The sequence below is a fragment of the Eptatretus burgeri genome, chromosome 11 (assembly GCF_056783735.1).
Source record: "Eptatretus burgeri isolate ZD-2024b chromosome 11, Ebu_testis_v1, whole genome shotgun sequence".
Classification (NCBI taxonomy): domain Eukaryota; kingdom Metazoa; phylum Chordata; class Myxini; order Myxiniformes; family Myxinidae; genus Eptatretus; species Eptatretus burgeri.
This window is the reverse complement of record NC_140971.1, coordinates 25,144,700-25,171,559: the sequence shown is the minus strand read 5'-3', so window position 1 is coordinate 25,171,559 and position 26,860 is coordinate 25,144,700.

The window sequence follows — 26,860 nt, the reverse complement described above, 5'->3', positions numbered from 1 at the left end:
TTTTCGTAAATTTTACACCTGCTTGTGCAATAGAAGAAAGCATATCTCCAACTAACAATCTCGCTTTATCAGGCAGACCTTCAAGTTTTTCAGCAAAATCTACAATTACGCCACTTCCACTAATTTGTTTCTCCAACTCTTTGTTATGTCTTTCCAATTCTTTTTGAGCCTGGAGTTGAGCCTTCCTTTCGTTGGCAGTTTTCACCGCTGTTGAAATACCACCCGTCAATGCTCCAACCGCACTTAAACCAGCAAATAAAGGAATTAGAAATGGGAGAAATCCTCCACTCGTCTCTCTTATTGAATATTTTTTCAACATTGGTTTTGTCATTTTAATTTTAAGTGAGCCAGTGTCATTCAAGATTTTAACCTGTTCTCTTGTGAGCAAAACATCAATTCTTACTGCTCCTTTTCTCTGAATTGTATTAACGTTAATCGTACAAGGCTTTTGATTTTGAACACAAGATGATAGTTTATGAAGATTGATTTGATTAACATATACCCCAGTTGGTACTTTGCCACTCATTTATTTAACAAAAAATTATGTGAGACTAATCATCACACCATTATCTGTATTAATCTGCAATTCTGTTTCTTCCAAAAGCAAACAATATGTATCAACTTCTTCACTCTCTCCTCTTTCAATGTATAGGGAAGTATCCACTCGATTAGACTTTATAGTTTCCTTTTGCGCGCTCAGGTCAAACGCATAGATTGTATACAAACTTTTAAATGCTGTCATATCCAAAATAGGTTCTTTATTTCCATTACTTTCACACACCTTTTGGTAAGACTTGTATGCTTCAGCAAAATCATTTTTTTCCCAATTAATTTCCAATCTATCTCGTGGATAAAATGTTCCATCTAGAGAAACGCGAAGTTGTTTCACCTTAGCATTATCACTCAATGCATTATTCTTATCAGTCGCAGTATCACCATCTGGCTTTTTAAAAATGATCCACAGATATCGTGGCTTTCCTTCCAGAACACCCAAATTCCACGTGTAAGTAGTTTGATTGAGTTTAACGTGTTGAAATCTTCTTTTGAGGTATGATACACTGAGTGGTTTCTTTGAGTTAAGTCTTCGATATAATAAATCACTTCTGTTTTAAGATTAGGAGTATATTCACTGATATACCAACTCATCTCCTCAATTACAAATTTATTCTGTTCACCAAAAGCACTAGCAACACCAAAAAGCAATCAATTTTCATTATCATTCCTTTGTAGTTGAAATCTAATTTTAAGACCATACAGAACTTTATCATGATCACAAAATCCAAATATACCTTTAAGAGGAACCGCCACAGTAAAACTATTTTCTGCTTTTGTATCATCATTATACGCTCCTTTCCTTTGAATATATCCAAGGTCTGTGTTTGTTCCCATTGACATATCAGGAATAAAACCTTCGACAGACCCCTTTCCCATTCTATCACTGAATGTATAGAGTGTAAATTTTATCATTTCAGATACAGCAGAGACATAATCAACCGCTTCAACTTCTTGTGTTCCAATATACAAACGCACACTATCAAACATTTTCCAGAAGAAATCATTTACAAGTGTAGCGTTTGTGTTATTCCCAGCTTTAGTGAATTTAAATTTACACAACAAGAAACTTTCGGAGAGATTCAAATAGGTTTGTTGATTATTTATTTCAAAACTTTTTGTACCATTCGTATTCCAGTCTGTTCCAGTTATTGCATTTACCTTGAAGTAATCTTCTTTTTTAGTGGAGTTTGAGATAATAATAGTATCATCCAAATCATAGATACTATCAATTGCTTCCATACTTGTATTTATTTAGGAAAAAAGATGTTAAAACTTTTGAAACCCTGATCCAAGTATTTGAATTATTTTCTGTCGTTCTTGGGGGGACAACTGAGTTTTGCCTTTCTTAATTTCTTTTATTGCTTGTAATTTATGAGATTCCTTCTGAGCATCTTTTATACTCTTTACAGCACCTGCTACATTTCCCACAGCAGAAGCAGTTGAACCAATTAGATCTTTATGTTTAAGAATAGTTGAACCAACACCCATGAGAGTATCAATTATCCCATCTCCTCTAAATTGATGTCCAACACCCCTTTGTCTCTTAGGTTTATAGTATCCTCTACCAAGATACATACCTTCACCCTTGTAGTATGGGGAAAGGAACATCCCATCCCCTGTAATTATTTTATATTTTCCCAACTCGTGTTTCCTCACAATAACCATCGTATTTATTTATTGGAAAACTTCACGTAGGTGAATTCTGATGGATATAACTTCTCCATTAAAAGAAATCACACGATTATCTTGGTCGGTTATCCTAAAATTTACTCTGTGTATGGTTTTTCCTGACACAGGTAGATAAACCAAATTTTTGGGTTCCATATTGAATTTATAACCAATTGGGGTTGAGTATGCGCTGAATGAAAATATTGTATTTGTTTTTTTTCCATCATTATAAGCACCATCAATCAAATCACAGTGAATTAACACCGAATTTATTCCTGAGGATATTTGAATGACATTATCACTGTAAAACGTCCCATTAGTTTCAATATTTTTTGAGGAGAAACCCAATAACTCTCTAAATGAATTATCAATTGTGAAATCAACCTTGTAGTTATTTTTAACTTTAATCGTTGATTTTGAAGTATGTTTTTGAATGTTTATAACAATATTTTTTGGTTCATCACCCTGTTCTTTCATAAGACGAGCAATTTCGGAAGATATTTGAGAAATCTCATATGCTCTGGGTGAGACTGTTATCGTTTTGTATCCACTTCCGGGATTATAACTAAACTTGTCATTTTTATCAGTTATATTAAATAAGGTATTATAAGTTTCCATGGACAATAAAGATGCCTCATATTCTTTTGTTGTGTCAAGTTGTAGTGGGTATGGGAATGAAGATGTGTGGTCGCTTGTTGTGAAATTGAAACTAAGGATTGTGCTTCTCATCTTATTTAATATGAGATAAAATGTCTTTATATTGAGATTTATTAATTATTTTCATGTTCATCAACTGGTCTAAAATGGCTGATGCTTCATTAAAACAATTGTTATTTCCAGCCTTCTTACTGCCTAACAACAACAACAGTCTATTAACTAATTGCGATGGGTCATTTGGAAGAAAACTAACACCTGAACCAAGGATACTTAAAGCCTGAATAATGTGTTTCTCCTTCTCATTCTTCCTACTTTTACCAGAAAGAATAACCTTATAATTTAGAGTGTTCAGCAGATCAATATATACTCTATCATCATTATTTTCCATATCCAATGGTTTATCAATATACTTTGATTCATCCCTCACAGTTGAACCTTGTCTTCCATCTTTTGTGAGAAGAAACATTAATCTCGGAGTTAGTTTAACAGGGGGTTGAGCAGAACCCAAGAACCTTAATTCATCATTAAATATCAATACCTTTTCTTGAACAAGATGAAATATTGCTGGTTGTTCTGTTGGAATGAGTCCTGCTTTGGTTTTTGAATCCGCTGAATATTCATTGTTTTGAACAGCATTCACAATATAATCAGGGGGTTGATTAATCTCTTCCAGTTGTTGAAATAATTCTTCATCATGATATTCTAATTCTCCAATATGCTCTAATTCTTCCTCCGTCATTTGACTGAAATCTTTTAACATTTGTAGCTTTCTGGGAGTATATTCTACTGTGGGAACTGTGGAAACATCTTTCATTTTTTCTTGGGAAGTTTTTAAAAGTGGTTTAAAAAATTTCTCTTGTTTTCTTTCAAATGCTTCTTCGCCTGTTAGTTTCTGTCTGCGTTTCTTCTTTATGTCTTCCTGTTATTTTACAACTTTTGAAACCAACTCTTGATGTTCCTTAAATCTTCTTGCTCTTTCTTTTACATCCATTTATTTATTGTAAAATATCATTTAATGAATTGTAAAGATCAACAGGGAAATTTTCCTTTTCTTCATCATTCAAGTAGATGTGTTCAAATAAATCCTTTTCTTTAAATATTTCATCAAATTCTTTATTAACATTAATGCGAGTTGTAATTTCTTCTTCACTAATACTTGCATCTCTGCTTTTCATACGTTTGCGTTGAGTTTCTTCATCAACATCAAAACCGAATGATAAAATCTTCACTCCACTCAGATGTTTAATAATTTGTCTCGTTCCTTCTGGATTAGTTTCTAATATCCCAACACCACCAGATTTTAGTTTCCTTAACTCACTCTTACAATGTGAATATTTTGTTGTACCAAGAGAAACCTCCTCAAACATTTGACCTTCATTCCTCAATCGCATATGTTCCTCCACTGAAATATAGTGATAATCTTCACCTTTTACTTCTCCAGGTCTTATTGCTCTAGTTGTTGTTGATACAATGTGTATCACGGGGTGTTCTTTAAGTAAATTTACAATATTCTCATTTGTACTACACAAGAACCTTGATTTATGAAAGTTTTTTCCAGAAGCAGATTTACCCACAAGATTTATAATAATAGTTGTCATTTATATATGTAATTGTTTATAAAACAAAAAATATATCCCTTAATATCTCATCTTGTTTCACAACAATATATTTATATTTTTCAGTCGTGTGCTTCATGTAATCCTCAAATTTCTTTTTACTACATAATGTAGAACAATTATCTCTCCAAAAATTATTGATATCTATTGAATTTAACTTGAATAAAATAAAAGTATTAGCATTGTTTCTGATGGAACGACGAGGAAGTTGAAAGTACGATTGACTAAGATAAATACAATTACAAGAAGAATGTCTCCCTCTTGTGTAGTAGCTGTCCATTACCGTTTGGTTTCTCTCATTAACACAATCATCAAAGATAACGAGGTTCTTTTTTGATTTATCCAAATCTTGGGGAGACGGTATATCATCCGTATTATCACTAAGAATACAAGTTATAGGATTTGATTTCTTTTTACATCTCTGTGTATCACAAAATAGTTGAATTATATCTTCAATGTTATAATAATTTAGGTTTTTTTGGCGTTTAAATAAACCGATTATATCTTCTTTTTGAAGACCAGCATTAAAACCTTGTGAGAGTAGTTGATACTCTGGTTGAAAACTCGACTTTGTGAAAATTATTAAATTATCATAATCTAAAAAGTTGGGAGTGAGGAGCATTTTTAAAAGTAAGCAGGTTTTCCACATCCACTTGAACCAACTATGAGACATCTTAATGAATTTGGGAGATTTTTATGGTTGTTAAATTTTATCTTATTTTCCCAAATAGGTAAAAAATCATTCATTTATATATTTGAAAAACAGGTTATTTAATTTATTATTGGCTTTTTTAGAAACTCTATATTTTATCCTAAGTTCAGGTTTAATTTCAAGATAATCCATTATTTTATTTATACAATATCTTGTGTTGATATTTCCCTGAAAATTACATCCATGAATAATATACAACAACAATCCTTTGAACATTTCTCTTATACGTTCAGTTTCTTCCCTTGTAAGGAAAGGTGTGTTATCACCCTCATACTTTACATTCATTTCTCTAATCAATCTTGTAAAGTAATTCATTTTTGGTGTAAATCTAAAAGAATTATTTTCCTTTTTATATTTTTTATTATCATTAATTAGAAGATAATCACAGAATATACATTGTTTATAGGCTTTTGATTCTGTGTTTAATCCCCGTCTTTCACACGCAGGACAATTCTCAACTTTGTCATATGGAGAATCAGGAAAGTCTAGCATATTTATAAAGTAAAACTTTACTTAAACTGAAATTCATCTATACTTTCAGTTGTATATTACCATCGATATCGATATACTTTTATTCATTATCAGATTCAACGACAACATTTTTTATATTAAAGGTAATTTTAAAATGATCGTTAATTACTATTGAACGAAATGTCATTTCACCTGATATATTAACATCCTTTATTTCATCAGGATTTACATCTTTAGGGTTGTTGAAAAAAATACAAATTTCTCCTTGCATATTACAGATGGTCTTATCTTTTCTTTCTAAAGCTTCATCCATAAGGTTTTTGTTTTTTGATACTTTTTCTTGTTTCATTGCTTTTTCTAGTTTTGAATATATTACTAGAAGGAGAGGAGAAACTTTTGTTAGAGATACTTTAATTGATGTTCTACCAGGTATACTAAAAGCCCTTCCACTGAAGGAAATTGAAGAACTCATATTATTTACCATAATAGTTTTTATCCAATAGTTGTTATATTTATCTTTGTTCAATTTTACATCCTTGACATATTTCTCAGTATCTTTAACAAATGAAGAGATTGATTGAAACTTGTCTTTTGTGTCTTGAAACATTGTATTTATTAAGTGAAAAAGTTGGAGGATAAAATGGTTTTAAGCACAGATTCACCTGTAAAACAAACAGAAATTTTCATCAAGAAAATTTTAGTTTAAGCAAAGATTTATTATATAAATATGGTGAATACAACATACTGCGATGTTTGTAATCACGAATATAAACATTATAGAAAACACCTCCGAACCAACAAACACACATTTAATCTGTTTCATAAAATATCTCCTCTTGAGTTGGAAAGAAAACATTGTGATATCTGTTCAAAGGATGTTTTGAAGAGTAGTTATAATAAACATCTTCAATCACAAAAACACAAGAAAAATAAGTTTAAAGTAAAGGGAGACTATTATATTGAAAACACTGATGGGGCATTTAAAGGGCATATAAAAATAAGGATTTTTCAATTTGGAGAACCCGGTCCATCATCAATAGCTGAATCAATTGAAATAGTGAAACCCGATGTTGAAAAATTTATTAAAAAGACATTAAAAGAAATGAAAACTTTAAAGTTTTATATGGGAGTGAAAATGAATATGAAAAGACAAGATGAAGAACAAACTCCTTATATGAGAACAGATCTTCATTTTATAACATCATTTCAAGATTTTTTTGAATAGTGGGGTTTATGAAGAACTATCAAGACAAGAGGAGGATGTTGATAATACAGTGGTAGGAAGTGGATTCAATATTAAAAAAATCATCTTTTTAGATATACACATTCTAAAATCAAACCCTCTTAAAGCTTCTTATATTGAATTACCAAAAGAAATAAAACTAAAGAAGGCAGTTGTTAATATTAAGAACAATGATAATAAATGTTTTCTCTGGTCTGTTCTTGCTCACTTACATCCACCAAAATGTAATTCAGAAAGAGTAAAACAATATATGAAATATGAGAATACCTTGGACATTAAAGATTTTAAATTCCCAATGCCACTAACAGATATTCCTAAATTTGAGAAAAAGAATAATCTTTCTATTAATGTATATGGATTAACGGATACAAACAAAGTTCAAATAATAAAAATTTCAAACAACTATAAAAATGAAGAAACACACATTGATCTTTTATATTTTAGTGTTGGAAAGAATTCACATTACACATACATCAATAATTTATCAAGATTAATCTCTTCTCAGGTATTCAGAACAGCAAACAAAATATATCCTTGTAAGCGATGTCTTAATTCATTTCATACAAAAGAATGATTAGAACAGCATTCAAAATATTGTAGTAATCATAAATCAGCTGTAATTACAATGCCTAAACCTGGTGAAAAGATTTCTTTTGAAGATTATAATAAATCTATCATGCACCCATTTGTGATATACGCTGATTTTGAGTGTATCCTTAAAAAGATTAATACTGCTTCTCCTAATCCAAAAGAATCATATACAAATAAATATCAAAAACATATTCCTTGTGGTTTCTGTTATTATATCAAATCATCTGTTGGAGAAAAGTATAACAAACTTGAACATTATCGTGGAAAAAAAGCTTCACAAGAGTTTGTGAAACGATTAGAAAAGGATTGTATAAGACTCACTAAATTAATGAAAGAAACAAATGAACCGATGAAATTAACTAAAGAAGAAAAATTAGAATTTGGAAAGAACAATATCTGTCATATTTGTGAGGGGGAAATTAAGGAGTCTAAAGTTAGGGATCATTGTCATCTTACTGGTAAATATAGAGGTCCCGCTCATTCCTGCTGTAATCTTAATTATAAATTACCTTCTTTTATTCCAGTCTTTCTTCACAACAGCGCCAACTATGATACACATCTATTTATAAATGAACTTTCAAAAACACCAGGGAATATTTCTGCCATAACAAACACAAGTCAAAAGTATATTTCATTTACAAAAATGATATTCACAAAACCTATAACTCGTATTCGGTTTCTTGATTCTTACAAGTTTATGGGAACACCACTAGCCTACCTCGCATCAAATCTAAGCTCCACGGACTCTTTTCCAAATCTTAATTCATTCTTTCCAAAAGAGGAAATTCTCACTAAAGAGGAAATTCAGATTAAAGAGAGAATTCAAAGTAAAGAGGAAACTCTAATTAATGAAGAAATTCTAACTGAAGATGAAATTCTAATTATAAAGAAAATTCGAACAATGAATGAAATTCTAACTAAAGAGGAAATTCTGATTAAAGATGAAATTCTGATTAAAGAAGGAATTCTTACGAGAGAGGAAATTCAAACAAGGAATGAAATTCAAAGTAAAGAGAAAATTCTTACAAGTAAGGGAATTTATCCTTATGATTATATGGATTCATTTATGAGATTTAAAGAAACACAACTTCCATCAAAAGAAAGTTTCTATAATAACCTTTATGAAGAAGAGATAAGTGATAAGGAATATAAACACGCACAAGAAATATGGAAATTATTTAAGATAAAGAACCTTGGAGAATATCACGATTTATATCTAAAAACAGATGTTTTATTGTTAGCTGATGTGTTTGAAGCTTTTAGATCACTCTGTCATAATAAAAATTGTTATGGATTAGATCCTGCCCACTATTTCACAGCTCCTGGTTTAGCTTGGAGTGCAATGTTGAAAATGACAAAACAAGATATAGATTTAATCAGTGATGTTGATATGCTTTTGATGATTGAGAAGTCCAAGAGAGGTGGAATATCACAAGTATGTTCAAAAAGATATGCTAAAGCAAATAATAAATATCTTCCAAATTATGATAGTGAAAAAGATAGTAATTATTTGATGTATTTTGATGCTAATAATTTGTATGGATGGGCAATGTCTCAATCTCTGCCTTATGGTAAATTAGAGTGGGTGGAAGAAAAGGATTATGAAAAGGCTTTGATGAATATTGTTATTTCTTCTCAAGAGGAATTGAATGACGAAGAAGAAGGTTATTATTTTGAAGTTGATTTGAGGTACCCGAGTGATCTTCATAATAAGCATAAAGATCTTCCTTTTGCATGTGAGAAAGAAACCCCAAAGAAAGAATGGTTAAGTGATTATCATAAAAGTTTTAATATTAAAGGTAAATCAACAGAAAAGTTATTAACAACATTCTATGATAAAGAGGGATATGTTTTGCATCAGAGAAGCTTAAAACAGTTTTTGAGAGAAGGATTGAGAGTAGCTAAAATTCATAGAGTTTTAAAATTTAAACAAAGTCCTTGGGTGAAAAAGTATATTCAATTCAATACAGATATGAGAGCAAATACAAAAGTAAAATTTGAAGGGGACTTTTATAAATTAATGAATAATGCTGTATTTGGAAAGACTATGGAAAATGTTAGAAACAGGCAAAACATTAGATTCGCAACATCTTGGAAAGAAGCTTCGAGATTGATAAATAAACCAAGTTTTGAGAGAGAAGAGGTTTTTTCAGAGAACTTTTCTGCAATTCATATGAAAAAGGAAAGTATTGTAATGGATAAACCAATTTATATTGGAACAGCAGTTCTTGATTTATCAAAGATATTGATGTATGATTATTTGTATAATGACTTAAAGAAAGAGTATGGTGAAAATGTTTCATTGTTTTATATGGACACTGATAGTTTTATCCTCGATATAAAAACTGATGATGTTTATGAAGATATGAAGAAAAATATTGGAGTATATGACACAAGTAATTTCAGCAAGAAGAGTGAGTTATTTTCCAAAAAGAATGAAAAGGTTATTGGTAAGTTTAAGGATGAGTTGGGTGGAAAAGTAATGAGTGAGTTTATTGGATTGAGAGCAAAGGCATATGCTTATAAGTATGGTGATCAGATTGATAAGAGGTTAAAGGGAATAAAGAAATATGTAATAAAGAAATCAATAACTTTTAGAAATTATTATAATTGTTTGATGAATAAGAAAGAAGAATACAGGAAAATGAATACAATAAGAAGTTATAAACATAACATATATAGTGAAGAAGTAAATGAAAAGGCATTAGGAGCCTTTGATGATAAGAGATTTATTTTAGATAATGGAATAGATTGTGTTCCATATGGATATTGTATGATAGAGTGTATAAAATAGATTGCATTTTAACGATGGGAAGATGGGTTAGGGTTTTTTAAGGGCTACCGCCGCGTTTTTTCACAATATATAAATGGTTAAACCAAGTATTAATCAAACTAAAGAGTGGAGAAAATCTCAGTCTTGGTATATAAATGGAAAACATAATGAATGTGAAAAATATCAAATAAGTCTTATTGAAAAAATAACTAAAACAAAGGTAAATAAAACAAATAAGCGAATCAATTTAAAAAGTAGTAAGTTAGAGGATGTAAAGAAAAAAATGAATATCCTTGAATGGACTGAAAACTTTGATGGTTATCAATTGAACAATGAAAAAACAATTTACTATAATCTCAAAATGATATGTGGCTCAGGAGGTGGTCAAACAAGAGCATTAAGAGAAGTTTATCATTTCGTAATGGCACAAAAGGGGTATCTTAAAAAATATAAAGATTCAAATGTTTTGTTTGTCACTATTTTAGATGGGGATTATTGTGCAAAGAAAATTAAACTATTGAAGGAATTTGAGAATGAACAAATCTTTATAGGTTCAATGAGTGAGCTGATCAACCTCCAGGTTAAAGGGGAGACAAATAAATATACCTTGGGATAGCCTGGTTATATATATATATATATATACAAAGCCTGGTGTTGGCTTAGTGGTTAGGGTGGCGGCTTGGGATCCCAGTGTCCTGAGTTCGAATCCTGCTCAGCTGCTGAATTAACACCAGGGGGTTGACTCAGCCTGTCATCCTTCCGAGGTCGGCGAAATGAGTACCAGTATACTGGTCCCGGTGTATGCCCCGGTTAGAATAGGTGTACCATATCCCTGTGTTGTAAGAGGCGTCCAGGAAGGGCATCCGACCATAAAACATTGCCTCACAAAAAGCCAAACCCCTGCACAGCAGGGAAAAACGGATAAAAAGGGGGTTTATTTTTAGGGAAAAAAGAAGGGAATCGCTGAAAATCCCCCATTCATTTACATGGGGAAAAGTGAGCTAGAACCAGTATATTCACCCTACTTATGTATGTATGTATGTGTGTATGTTCCCGAAATACAGCCAAAACGGTACACGATAGTGCGAAAATGTTAGCGACACCTTACTCATCATTCGCTTGCTGTGTGCAGTATCAAGTTTCGTTCAAATCGGGCAACGAAAAAAAATCAATTCCCGATTCAGTCAAGTACTCTTCGGGAGAATTTCATCAATGCAAACAACCTCAGCAGTATAGTTCACTGGAGCTATTAACTTTTTTTTTTAATGATTTTTTTCATCAACCGCTGTCACAACGGGAACCCAACAGGTTCACGGGTCATCTAGTCATTAATAAATATTGGTTTCCATCATTCGTCCACATATTCAATTTATTACGTACAAAGTTTATCAAAGAATTGTTCAATTATATCGTTGGAAAAGAGTTATTACTCATCTGAAATAAACTCTATATATGCAGCGGGAACATGAAAAATATATAATGATCCTACAGTTCAAACCCTAACTTCAGTTTTCCCTTGCAGGGAACCCTCCCCTTGCTCTCGACTTCCCCTCTCTCCTCCTCTCCTCCTCCCTCCTTCCACCACTCCCCCTCTGTCACCTGTTAATACCCTGACACTGTACTTCAGTTTTATTTTTCTTCCTCTTCCAATTCCTGCTATTCAATGAGATTCACTTGTGTAGTGTCCATCTAATGGTCTACTTATTCTCTTTTTTATCATCCATCTAAGTAAAGTTGTTTTGTTTCGGTCAGTTAGGCCTAAGTCACATTTGGCACGGTGGCCGTAGGGTCTACAAAATCTACGGCCACGAGCAATTATAGGGCGGCCGCAGTATTTCCACGGTCACACAATGTAGCAGTCACATGTTTTTATTTTTCGGGGGGGGGGGGGGGGGCCGCACAGGGTATTTAGAAATTGTGGAGACCGAAAACGTGGAGGTGCCGTACGGTCTTTGATTTGATGTCGCACAGTGACCTTAGGGCATCCCTGCGGCGGCCATATAATTTTCAAGGCAGACGCAAGGTAGCCTCAAGGTGCCCGCAGGGCGACCGCGGGGGGGGGGGGGGGGCCCTAAGGCGAACGTGCGGCAAGACGGACGGTAACAAGTGGGTATATATACCAGTTCTTTTTTTACTGAAATAAAAATATAACAGTTCGGAATATACCAGTATATATATAACTGAATATATTATAACTATAATATATATAACTGAATATACCAGTTCGGAGTGCCATGGTGCCCCCAGAATCCGAACGCCCCATTGTTTGAACAAATTGGAATCAGAACAATTTTTTGAGAAAATTTTGCCCTAAAAACCGAACACATTTTCAAGAACCGAACACAACAGGGCGTTCATGTTTGTTCACGTGCGTCTCCCCCGCCTGTTCGACCCGCATTCAAATCGTCGGTGGAAGTACTCATGAAAGCATCTCTCGTGTGTCGATCGCTACTTTACCTCGTGTTTTCACCTTGATTTCACGCGGGCACCTTGAGGCTCTCTAGCGGTAGCGCACGGTGGACGCACGGTCGAGGCAGACTGCCACGGAGGCCATACGTAGGACGACGGCGGGCGTAGGGGAACCGTGCGTCGACCCTGCGTTGCCCGCAGGTAGTCACACAGACCGCAAGGCAACCATACGTTGAACACAGGGACGCCTTAGGACCATGGGCGTCGATTGCTTTTGAAAAGTGGGGGGGACATTGCATGTCCAGACCACGAAGCCCACTTCGTGCCGGCATGGACACAGCAAGTCTACCCTTGCAAATTCTTGATTTTATACGCTCGTTGACATGCTGCCTTCTGATCACACAAATCCCTTAAATTAATCTGACCATCTATCGACCATCTTTTTATCAAATGTAAGCAGACGGATGTAAGTTTCAAGTGTCATCAAAGAAATACATATATATATATATATATATATATATATATATATATATATATATATATATATATATATATATATATATATATGTATTGTTACAGCTGTGGAAATTCGCAGAGCACCATATAGTTCCTTAGATCAGTTATGCTGATAACTTTGTGTTCAGATAGATTTCCCCACTGTTGTCTAAATGGAATTATTCGCGTTACCCGGGCTGTGATCTTTGAGTTAGCTGTTTTTCTTTTACTATCGTATTTTGGACCAACCGTTCACAACCACCACCTCCACCACCAAAAGCGCTCTTAAAACCACCTTCACACAACCACCTCCTCCACAAGCGCCCTCACACAACCACCTTGACCACAACGCCAACCACGCCACCATTACAACAACCACGATCACCTTAACCACCAACCACCATCGCCTCAACCACCAACCACAACAACCATGCCACCTCAACCACCACACCGTTGCCACCTCAGCACGGTTGCGAGAAGCCTGGCATTCATCAGGGGAGAACGGACGACGGCTTCACCACTCCCCCCCCCCCAACGGCAAACACGTACGGAAAAAAAAGCAACGATCGGTAAAAGGAGCAGGTAAACGAAAAACCCCGATTCGGTGAGGAAAACGCCCTGCTTCTGGAAGTTTCCCGCGCGTGCTGGAAGTAGGGAGGGGCGACGCGTCGTGGGTATAAAGAGAGTGTCGGAGGGTCGTGTCAGGGGGTCGTGTCGGAGTTGTGGGCAGTCGTGTGGAGCCGGCTGTGAGCTGAAGCCTGGAGACTGAAGTCTCTGCAGTCGGGAAGGGGCTGGAGAGATTGGGGCGCCGCGGAGCCAAGGCGCGCGGCCTGTCGGACCGTGCCTAACCGTGGGTTGCTGGAAAGGGGACATCGAGGATCGCCCTGGCGAGCCCCAGCGAGGTGAAGGTAGCCAGCCCGGTCTCGCGGAGCCTCTGCGGTCTGCACGGCTCCGTGGTATAAAGAACCCAAGAGGTCCAGTCTACCCCCTTGTCTTTGAGGGGGTTTTTCCTTGCGTTGCTTTGTCTGAAAGTTGTGGCGCCGAGTCCGTTAAGTAGAACTGTGATAAATGACTGTACATAATAAATAAACGGTCGTAGTTCCTTTGCTTTGTTTTTGTTGGCTGTATAATTATATATGTGCATGCTTGAATACATGCTTTTCTTGCATGAATACCTGACTGCATACGTGTGTAATAAATGTGCTTGTTCAAATGTCACCCGTTCGTTATGTCCTCTTTCCCCAATTGAACTGCTATCTTGCCCTCGGAATATAGTTGGTTTTTAAATAGCTGGTAAAGCGATCGGGTCCAATGGGACTGCGCGATAATATACCGCTCGGTTATCCCAAAAGGAAGCGAGCTGCTTAAGCGGCTCATTTCCAAGCAGTCCCGTTGAGGTACAATCTCTCGGGAACCTACCCGCACGAATAATTAGGTAAATCGAAGATTTGGCGATCGGACCCTGTAGCGCGGGTAGAGTGCGGACAAGGTTGTGGTGTGGTTAAAGCACACACCCGTGGCTGGTTTTCGGCATTGATCCGGAAAGCCGCGACTGGATTGTCCGTCCGGTGGGCGTACGACCACGATTCGGCTAAAAGTGGCTGTCCGCACGCCGGCGGGCGGAGATCCACAACAATATATACATATATATGTATGTAGAAGTTTATCAAGCCTCCTTCTCACGACCCTTGAACTGATTCACAAAACATGAACTGAAAACTAGACTGACATACAAATTGATATTACATGAGTACGTTCAACTTACCTTCAAACTTGCCAAAAATATGAACCCTCTTGTCTGCCGATCCAGTTAAAAACTCTGTAGCAATGTCTTGGGGGTCAAGTGCAGTCAGACGATCTCGGTGAACATGACAGATCATGAGATGGTTGAGGCATTGTTGGGTCATTGTGGAACGTAGCCAAGTCTTCATACGTCTGAGTGCGCTGAATGACCATTCAGCTTCGCATGTACTTGCTGGGGAAACCAATAGAAGCCTAAGCAAACGTTCTCCCTGTGGGAACATTCGACGGACTTCCGGCACCATGTCTACAAATATCTTATGGTAATCCTCAACAGATGAACCACTCAACTGGTTACGAAAGAAGCCAAGTTCTTGCTTTCGGGAATGCGACAGTTCGGGATATTTGCGGACTATTTGTGGTTTGAATGACCCAGACAAGAGCATTTCACCCAAGTACCTATACGCCATGAGGTCGGTTGATGTGAAGTACTCATTCAAGTTCTCGGATGCGCTGTCGATGACTTTGAAAAATTAAACTCTGTATACCTCCTCTGCAGAATTGGCAGTGTATCCCTGCGTGCCTCCATCAAGTCTCTGCGGAAGCTTGCGCTTACGAGGGAGGGTCACTGGATCTAGTTGGCACTGCTGGAGCTTCTGTTGTGTTGCTTCGAAAACCTCCTTAAACGTCTGGTCGGTACGGAGAGATTGGAGATTCTGTACAGTTACCTTTGCAGCAGTAAGCATACCAGAGATGGTAACTTGTGAACCCTAAAGTTCCTTATTGAGGTATTCAAGGGATTGGAGAACGGGCAATGATGCAAACAGACCGAGAACACACTTTCCTGATGAAAGACAGCTTCGAATACCATTGGCTCGCGATGCTGTGTTCGTACCAAAGTCATCACTTGCTTGTTGAAGGGCATCCAGTACCGCTTCATAGTTATCCAATATCGATTTCACGGCAGGAGAACGAGTTAACCAACACGTCGGGCAAATTGGCCTCAGGCGTGTAGGGCAAGGAGTGTCAGCATCGTCAGCGTGGATATTCAAGTACAGATGCTTGAATTTTCCAGGGTTGTTGTAGATGTTGCTGAGTACCTGGACATAATCAAGGGCATCTCTTATGAACGGTGCAGTTTGTAGGGCTTTGTATGTAATGAGTTGGGTGACATGAGCTCCACAGTGAACATAATTGGCCAACGATTGGAGTTTTTTTTAGCTGTGCTTGACAGCCCTTGTACTTTCCGGATATGTTGCTTGTTTGTGGAGACCAAAAACGTGGGGGTGCTGCACGGTCTTTGATTTGATGTCGCACGCGCGAATAATTAGGTAAATTGAAGACTTGGCGATCGGACCCTGTAGAGCGGGTAGAGTGCGGACAAGGTTGTGGTGTGCTCAAAAACACACCCGTGACTGGTTTTCGGCATTGATCCGGCCTTGCTCGGCGTTGATCCGTCCACCAGACGGTGGTCTCCTTGGGTTAACCTGAGGCGGTCCCTTCGGGTGGGTGCCTGGAATGTCCTATCCCGAAGAGAGGATGATCACCTGTCTCTGTTATCATCTGAGCTCAAGCGTTTGGACATCGGGATTGCAGCTCTCTCTGAGGTTCGGAGACCGGATTGCGGCGAGATAATGGTGGGTGGTTGCACCTACTATTGGTCTGGTCGCTCTGATGGTTACCATACCCAAGGAGTTGCTGTAGCTGTGTCCAATAAGCTGACCCCAATGATAATTGAGGTAACACCGGTCAACGAGCGTATTATGAGATTAACGATTCGTCACTCCTTAGGTGTCATTTCCCTGGTCTCTGTCTATGCTCCGACTGAGGCGAGTGACCTCACAGTGAAGGACACATTCTACGCCACGCTCGAGTCTGTGGTTGATCAGTGCCCTAGACGAGATACACTTCTAGTCTTGGGGGATTTCAATGCATCGACTGGAACTGATAGGGATGGTTATGAGGTGTGTGTTGGTCCCCATGGGTCAGGAACTATGAACCAGAATAGCACTAAGTTCCTTGACTTTGCAAGAAGTCATGGACTTAGGGTGGCTGGTTCATGGTTTCAGCGCCCACAAGCTCATCGCTGGACTTGGTATTCCAACGCTGGCGGTGTGGCAAAGGAGATTGACCATGTCCTCATTGACGGTCGTTGGAGGATGATCCAGAACTGCAGGGTCTACCGGAGTGCTCAGTTCCTCAATACTGACCACAGGCTTGTTGTAGCAACTCTAAAGCTGCACCTTAAATCCTGGAGAATGGTACCATCCCAGCCTAGGCTGGATGTTGGCAAGCTCAGGGATGAGAGAGCAGCTGAGAAGTTTGCGAACAGGCTGGGTGGACACATGGGGGGTCTGGGTGCTTTGGGGGGTCCTGAAGAGTTGTGGAATGCCTTCAAGACCACCGTACTTGATGTTGCCGGTGGATGTCTTGGAACTCACCGCAGGGCAAAGAAGAATTTTGTCTCTCAAGGGACACTGGATACCATTGACCAGAGTCGCAGGGCCAGGCTGAATGGCAGAGCTGAGCTGTTCAGGGAGCTGAGGCGTAAAACTGTACGTGCACTGAGGGTGAACAAGGAGGCCTATGTGCGAGGAATCTGTGAGGGGGTAGAGCATCACCTGTGGACAGGTGATTCTCATCCCGCTTACAGGGGAATTCGCGCATTGCGTTCATCCAAGCCCATCCCTTGGAGCACTGCAGTTAGAGCAGAGAGTGGTAGGCTCTTGACAGAGGAGTCTGAAGTGAAGGCCCGCTGGGCCGGTTACTTTGAGCGGTTGTACCAGGCTGATCCACCAGCTGTCGAGTTGGACGTCAAGGGTGTAACAATAATTGTTGCTGACCCTCGAATCAACTGTGGTCCCCCTTCGCTTGTGGAAACACGGGCTGCGGTGAACCAGTTGAAACGGGGCAAAGCTCCAGGGATCTGTGGCATCCATGCTGAACTTCTCAAGGCTGGTGGAAATGCTGCACTTGTGTCGTTGCATGCAGTTTTGTGATCTTCCTGGAACACAGGCATCATCCCAACTGATTGGAAGAGGGGCCTTGTTGTTCCTCTCTGGAAAGGGAAGGGTGATCGCCAAGACTGCAACAACTACCGAGGGGTGACGCTGCTCTCAGTGCCGGGCAAGGTCTTTGCTCGGATAATTCTTGATAGGGTTCGCCACCATCTGCTTGAGCACCAGCGTCCAGAGCAGTCAGGCTTTACACCAAAGAGGTCAACGATTGACTGTATCCTTGCCCTTCGTGTCCTCACCGAACGCAGACGAGAGTTTCGGCAGGGGCTGCTTGCAGCCTATGTTGATCTCTGTAAAGCGTTCGATTCAGTGAATCGGGATGTCCTCTGGAGGATTCTTGGTCTTCGTGAGGTGCCACCAAAACTGATCGATCTGATGTCTGAACTCTACTCTGGTTCTGAGAGTGCTGTGAAGTGTGGTGGTACCACCTCTGACTTATTTCCAGTTGTTACTGGAGTTCGTCAGGGATGTGTACTTGCCCCCACACTTTTCAGCACTTGTATGGACTGGATTTTAGGGAGGATGTCGGAGAGATCAAGTTGCGGTGCATCATTTGGGAATGTCAAGATCTCAGACCTTGATTTTGCAGACGATGCAGTCATCTTTGCGGAGAATTTAGACATCCTTTTGGGGGCCCTCGAAGTGCTGAATGAGGAGTCGGAGCCGCTGGGATTACGGGTTTCTTGGGTCAAAACTAAGATCCAGGCTTTCGGTGACATCTTGGATGCTGCTGTCCTGTCTGTGTCTGTTTGTGGCGAGGATGTTGAGGTCGTGGAGAGATTCACTTACCTTGGCAGTGATATTCATGTCTCTGCTGGCTGCGAGTCAGAGGTCAATAGACGTCTGGGTCGGGCCTGGGGAGTCATGGATTCACTGGATCATGGGGTGTGGCGCTGCCGGTACCTGTGCGGGAGGACGAAAGTCCGAGTCTTCAGGTCCTTGGTACTTCCAGTCTTGCTCTATGGGTGTGAGACTTGGACTCTGACCAAGGATCTGAGACGGAGACTTAATTCCTTTGGTACCAGGTGTCTTCGGAGAATCCTTGGCTATCGCTGGTCGGATTTTGTGTCCAACGAGCAGTTGCTGAGAGAGACTCGGATGAGATTTGTTACCTGCATAGTCTGTGAGCGTCAGTTGCGGCTGTATGGACATGTGGCTCGTTTTCCTGATGCTGATCCTGCTCACCAGATTCTCTCAGCGAGGGAGTCTCATGAGTGGAGGAGGCCAGTGGGCCGACCACGTGCCTCATGGTTGCAGCAGGTTGACCATCATCTCAAGGAGATGGGGATGGGCCTGGCATCTGCCTGGGGGATGGCCAGACGGAGGCCCCTGGAGTACCGGCGGAAAGTGGACGCAGCGACGCGCTGTTCTGGCACATGCTCCCATACCTGACCTGACCTGATTTCAGAATAAAATCAGCTGTTCCTGAAGGTTTCCTCTGCTGGGTAGTGCATTTCACAGCAAAGATTGAACCATGAGCACCAAGGAGCTTTCAAAAGACCTTCAGGATACAGTTGTGGAAAGGCAAAAATCAGAGGATGGGTATAAAAATATTTCAAAGGCCTTGAATATCCCTTGGAGCACACTCAATCCAATCATTAAGAAGTGGAAGGTGTATGCTACCACCAAGACCCTGCCGAGATCAGGCCATCCCTCCAAACTGGATGATCAAGCAAGGAGGAGACTGGTCAGAGACCCCACCAAGAAGCCAATGGCAACTTTGAAAGAACAACAGGCCTTTGTGGTAAAGATTGGTCACTGTGCGCATGTGACAACATTATCCCAAGCACTCCACAAGTCTGGCCTGTATGGTAGGGTGGCAAGAAGGAAGCCATTACTCAAAAAGCCCACCATGATTCCCATTTGAGGTATGCAAAAAGCCACTCCGGAGATTTTGAAGCCATGTGGAAAAAAGCTTTGTGGTTTGACAAAACCAAGATGGAACTTTTTGGCCTACTGTAAATGCAAAATGTTACATTTGGTGCAAACCCAACACAGCACATCACCCAAAGAAAACCATCCCTTATGTGAAGCCTGGTGGTGGCAGCATCATGTTATGGGGATGTTTCTCATCAGCAGGGACTGGGGCACTTGTCAGGAGAGAAGGGAAAATGGTTGGAGAAAAATACAGACAAACCCTAGAGGAAAACCTGCTGGCCTCTGCAAGAAAGCCGAAATTAGGATATAAGTTCACCTTTCAGCATGACAGCGACTCAAAGCACATAGCCAAAGCTACACTGGAGTGGCTAAGGAGCAAAAAGATAAATGTCCTTGAGGGGCCCAGTCAGAGCCACAACCTACATCCAATGAAAAATTTGTGGCACGATTGAAGAATGCTGTCCATCAACGCTTCCCATGCGACTTCACTGAGCTTGAACAGTTTTCTACAGATAAATGGACAAATATTGCCAAATCAAAGTGTGCATAGTTGGTGGAGACCTATCCCAACAGACTCACAGGTGTAATTGCTGTCAAAGCTGCTTCCACAAAGTATTAACTCATGGGGGTGGACACTTGGCCAACCAAGATATTCTAGTTTTGTATTTTAAATTAATTTTGCGAAATTTCGAGAATTTGCTTTTCACTTGGAAGTTGTGGGTTATGATGTATAAATAAAGGTGGAAAAAAATCTGTTTTCATGCAATTTAATTCCAGGCTATAAGGCAACAAAAGGTGAACAATTTGAAAGGGGGTGTTGAGACTCAAAAGCCACTGTAAATGTAAGTGTTTGATTGTGATAATGCGTTCTGATTTTGTTGCTAATACATTTGTTTTTCAGATTCACAGCCATTGTCAGATGACAGCAGAGACTTCAAAGTGGTGTACAATCCGCCACCATGTGCAAATGAACTGTTGGCCTCACTTTTTGACTGCGATGCTTTGTAAGAATCCTCAGGAAAGACTGACTCTTAGAGGTGAGGGTTTGATACTATTTTCAACTCTTTGATTTGCATGAACAAGTATGTACACACATGCTGGAGTTACTGATCTCCGTTATTGTGCAGCAAAATGTTATTTCTCACTCGTGGAGGTGTTTCCTGATCGTGTTTATGTTTGATTCCAACACATTGTTTTGCAGGAGATTTCAAAGCACACGTGGTTCAGGTCCTGTCCGTCTTTGTAATTTCGAAGGTGTGCAGCCTTCCTTCTGTACTCTATTAGTACCTTCCATTCATATTGTTTCTGGAGAAAATGGAGCATAACCTCGGTTAAAACATCGAAAAAAGTCCCCAACTTGACAGGAAATGTGTTGGGTTAAAAAATATTTGACTGAACTACACAACAAAAAAACAACAACCTCTATGTTGACAAGAATTGTTTTTAAAAAGTTCCTTCTGGAAATCATTCTGGTTTACAGCAATGGAACTCTACCCCAAACAACAGGTCATGATGACTCGACTGCAATTTTTAGGTACATTTGGGCACTTTATCCCAATCTGAACCCAAACCCTTTCCAAGTTCTGTCTCAAGACTCCCCCATACCTGTCCCTTTCTTTACAGAAAACTCCTTCCTTGAAAGACTTTTGAGGTGCTTCCGAGAATTGACTCCAGACAACTGACAATGGCTTTGACGACTGACTCTGCCTATGGTAACTCCAATAATCAAAACATTTTACTTTCCTTTATGTTCTTTTCCAGATACTGGAGTTATTTGAGGGTTGCCGTGATGCAGGCTTGTGTTCTTCAGACACATATCTCATCAATGTGACCTCTGCTTTCTCCTTTCAAATGTCTGATAATCTTTCCTTACTTTCCAGGTGACTCTAAGAAGTGACTCCATGGCTGATCCATAGCTCCACTCATTCAAACTACTTTCCTTTCTGCTCACATTTTTCCTCTTTTCTTGATATTTCTTGGAGTGCTGCCACGATGCTGTACCATGATCCACGGCTCTAAGCTTAAAGTTCACCGTCGATCTTCTTTTCCATATTTGCCCTCTTTTACCTAAGATATTGCAGTCATTGTGTTATAGTTCAGTCGGCCGTCCTCCCCTTCTGGTTCAGGAGGTCACGGCTCAAACCGATGAAGCCTTTGTCGCTCCTGTGTGAAATGGGGCCATCGCCTTGAAATATAAAACACACAGAAAAGGGCGCTCTGTGCTGAGGTGAAGCGGTGATGGTCATTATTAACCCTCGACCAGGCAAAGATCCCCAGGGGGTTAAACAGCATGGTAGGGTCTGCACGGCAGTTGTGTACTTCACTCGAGTATGAGGTGGATCATCTGGTCGGGATGGTCACCCTAGTGGAGATGGTCACGCAACTGGAAGGGCTCTATCCAGAGTGATATATTCACTTGAGGCCATTCTTGTCCAACCCCTACCTTAAAGGGTGACCCTCCCCATCTTCATTTTGCTTATCTGTTGTTCCCATTTATAAGCTTTAATTAAGCGCAGTGTACTGTACTTTATTCTCTCAAAATTAAACTACAAGAGTGGATTTTGAAGAGTGACATCATAATTTTGTTGCACAATGTGGCAATGAGTGGTCATACGTAAAATATTCTGTATTATTACATTTATAGGATGTATTGTGTGTTGTTGGCATAAATGTTTCCTAATTCAGGAGAATGGACTTCTAATAAATAAAATCCGTCGTCTGTCTGTATGTTTGCGTTTTTTGCAAAGACCGCTGGGCCGACAACCACCAAATTTGGCACACATACCAAGTCCGACTCAGGGATTGTTCTCAGGGGATTTTCATCCACCACCTTTGTCTTAAAGACCCTTTAGATCCTTAAGAACCCAAAGACCAATAAGACCCTTTACAACCTTGAAGCCCCTTTAAGACATTGAGGACCCTTGAGACCCCTTACACCCTTCAGCCAGATAAGACAACTTGGACCCTGAACCATTTCAGAATTTAGAGATTTAGACCACTTGGACTTTTTTAGACCCTTTTTACATGCTTGAGCGTTCAGACCCTTTCGACGCTGAGACACTAACTACAATTGGAACGAACCCTTTAGAGTTGAGACCATCTGGAACCTTTGAAGCACACACCACACAAACACCTTTCCTCATCTGACAAAACAAAGACTATACGATTTTCAACAAGTACTGTGCAAACTTGACCCACCCAGAGGGTGGATACTCTGCTATCTATAATAACTAATTAGTCAGGAAGCTGCTGGGGAAATTGCCAAGAGAGTTTTTTTTTACTTCTTGTTTTAGAAGTTATGTACATTACACGACACTTTAATATACATCCTGCAAAAATGCCTTTGTGGTGGAGGGAGGGGAAGGGGTGGGGTGAGAGGAGGAAAAGGTGGGATAGGGGAGGCGAAGTGGTGGGATTGGGGGAGGTGATAGAGTACGGAGGGGGTCTGGAAGGAGGCAGGTGGGTGGGAGGAGAGAGGTGAAGGGGTGGTTCTGGAGAGAGGGAAGGGGGTGGGCGGAGGGACCCGGTGTTGCCCAGCAGCACTGGGTACCTTTGCTTGTTTAAGATAAAATACAAGAGTTTGACTCGTGAAGGTCTTCAGGCTTCAGTGGAATAGAATTTTGTCTCCAACACAGATTGGCATCAGAAACAGCTTTGGAGGCTGAGGCCTTATCCATTAAGCTACTCAGTCAAGGATAGAAGGTCAAAGCCATATCCATTAGGCCACTGAGTTAATTACTCACCTTCTGATTCTACTCACTCAACAATGGATGGAGGCCCTCATTCTCAGACGTGAGAGCAGACCATCGCTCTGCACTCGTGTTTCTGATACAGTCTGGCGTATCAGAAATACGGTCGCTAAAGGGGCCCCGAGCCATTGCGGCCTAACACTATCTGAGGCGGGGCGCTCCGGGCTATGAAGCCGCCATTTCTTTCAACACTCATAAAATGATGATACAAAGTCCGAAAACATCCAAACATACCTCAAAATGTCCAGGTCACGTTCCCTGTTAGTGGGTGAACAATCCAATGCTTGGCGAATTCTGCTTCGCAATGATAGGAAGAGCCGACATCGAAGGATCAAAAAGCGACATCGCTATGAACGCTTGGCCTGTAGGAGACCATGGCTTGGGAAGCACGGATTCTCAATGTTGAATTGTTAACCTATCATCTTTAATAGAACTATAATAGACCAATAAAACTTTAATAGAGATTTATAAATTTATTCTTGTATTTGAGGAGCATCTCGGCCTGGTTGTACTAGACCAGCTCATTTTGTGTTACGTAACTTACGTTCAATGAAAAAAGGTGGGGGGGACAATCGATATGTTGTCCCCCCCCCCCTTGATAAAAAGTGGGGGGGGACATTCTCAACAAGAAACAAAATCAAAGCCATAAACCAACTCGCAGGACCAGTGTTCCATTACAGCTGTGGAATAATAAACTGGCCTCAATCAGAAATAAATAAGTTAGACATCAAGACAAGAAAACTCCTTACCATCCACAAAATGTTCTACAAAATCCAGTGCATCCAGAGAATGTTACTGCCGAGACAAGAGGGAGGGAGCGGCCTGATGAAACTCAACCAGGTATTCAGATCGATGAGTGCAGGACTAGCTGAGTAAGTCAAATGCTCAACAGTCTATCGGATTCAGTTTATAAACAACCATGAGCACAACAAACCTGAAAAAGTATCCCTAATTCACCTTGTAAGGGATTTCCACAAACAGGTGCGAATTGAAGATGTCGCTCAGGAAAATGAAACAGCAACAAATACAGCCCCAACAATTGCAAAAGAGACAAAATAAAGACATAAAAATAAGTATCAACAAATATACACCAATAACTGGGAGAATGACAAAAGAGCAGGAAAATACAAAAAAGAATTGGACTGAGTTGGGATTGATAAAGAAGGCTCATTTGAATGCCTAAGAAGAGTATAAAAGGAGAACTCGACTGGGATGGAGAACGAATAATAATAAATGCCAAAGATCAAGGACACTACACCAGTGGATTTAAAAAGATAGCGGGACTGAGCCAGATGGACAAGTGAAGGTTCTGCAAGACAGAAACAGAAAGTAAGAGTCACCTGCGTTTGGGATGCAAAAACTATTATCAGAACAACTTTGCACACAACGGCACAGCAAAGTATGCAAAGTGATTCATTGGCATATCTGCAAAAATTTCAACATCACAGTTCCAGAAAACTCATTGAAACACGAACCAAGGACGATCATTGAAAATAAGGACGTCATGCTCACATATGACCTGATGATCCCATCGAGCATGAACATAGAAAAAAAAGCCTGGTGACCAAACATTGCAGGAACAAAAAGGAAAAGACAGCCTTGCTGATTTAGTTATCAGTATCCAGCGATTTTGGCTTAAATAATACAGAAATCAAGAAAATGACCAAATACAAGGACCTCAAAAATGAGATCAAGAGATCTTAGAATCTGAACAGTGTCGAAATTGTACCAGTGATAATTGGAGCAACAGGAATAATAAAGAAGAACCTCATTGAGATTTTGAAAACTTTTCCCGGGAATATTACCAGAAACAAACTACAATTGGAAGCAGTCTGGGGTTCGATGATGATCCTGAAAAGAACCCTCGGAACAAAACTCTTCAAACAACAAAGTTGAACGGCTTGGTCCATAAACTGTGATCCTTTACCAAAGTGGAGGTGGATACTTTGAGTTCTGGAAGGACTTTGTTACATCTCCTCAAACCAGCAAATCAAGATAACAACCAATGAGAGACACACACACACACACACACACACACACACACACACACACACACACACACACACACACACACACACACACACACACACACACACAACTGGCATGAGGTATGAAGTTGCTCATTATGTTGCGTCCAAAAAGCAGTGGTGAAACCGGTCAGGGGCTGTACACATGGCATTGTGTTTGGATGGGCCTCAAGAAAGGAACCTTCGTAATTGATGGGACGCAAAAGCATCTCGTTCCGAATGTTTGGAAGTGTAGAGGGAGATGGAAAGGCTGAGTGCATCGTGGCCTGATAGTATCAATTGTGATGCAGGGTTCCAGAGTGACACAATTCCTACACCAAGTCAGGTATGGGAGCATGTGCTGGAGCAGTGCATTGCTGCGTCCCCTTTCCGCTGGTACTCCAAGGGCCTCCGTCTGGCCATCTCCCAGGCAGATACCTGGCCCATCCCCTTCTCCGTGAGATACCGATCCACATGCTGCAACCACAAAGCACGTGGTCGGCCCGTTGGCCTCCTACACTCATGAGGCTCCCTCACTGAGAGAATCTGATGAGCAAGATCAGTCACAGGAAAACAAACCACATGTCCATAGAGCCGCAGCTGACACTCACGGACTATACAGGTAACAAATCTCATCTGAGTCTCTCTCAGCAACCGCTTGTTGGACACAAAGTCTGACCAGCAATAAACAAGGGACCTCAGAAGGGATCTGGTACCGAAGGAATTAAGTCTCCGTCTCAGATCTTTGGTCAGAGTCCAAGTCCCACATCCATAGAGCAAGACTGGAAGGACCAAGGATTTAAAGACTCAGACTTTTGTCCCCCTGCAGAGGTACCGACAGCGCCACGCCCCATTTTCCAGTGAATCCATGATTCACCAGGCCCGACCCAGATGTCTTTTGACCGCTGCCTCACAACATGTGGAGACATTAATATCACTGCCAAGGAAAGTTAATCTCTCCGTGACCTCAATCTTTCTCACCACAAACAAGCACAGACAAGATAGCAGCATCCCAGATGCCATTGAAAGCCTGGAGCTTTGTGTTGGCCCAGGAAACCCATAATTCCAGCAGCCCCCACTCCTTCAGCGCCTGGATGGCCCCCAAAGGGATATCCAGCATCTCCACAAAGATGACTGCATCATCTGCAAAATCAGATTGTTTAGTTTTGGTGGTGCCCCATGAAGAAAGAAAATACTCCAGAGGGCATCCCAATTCACTAAATCAAATGATTTGCAGAGATCAACATCAGCTGTGAGCTGCCCCTGCCGAAACTCTCATC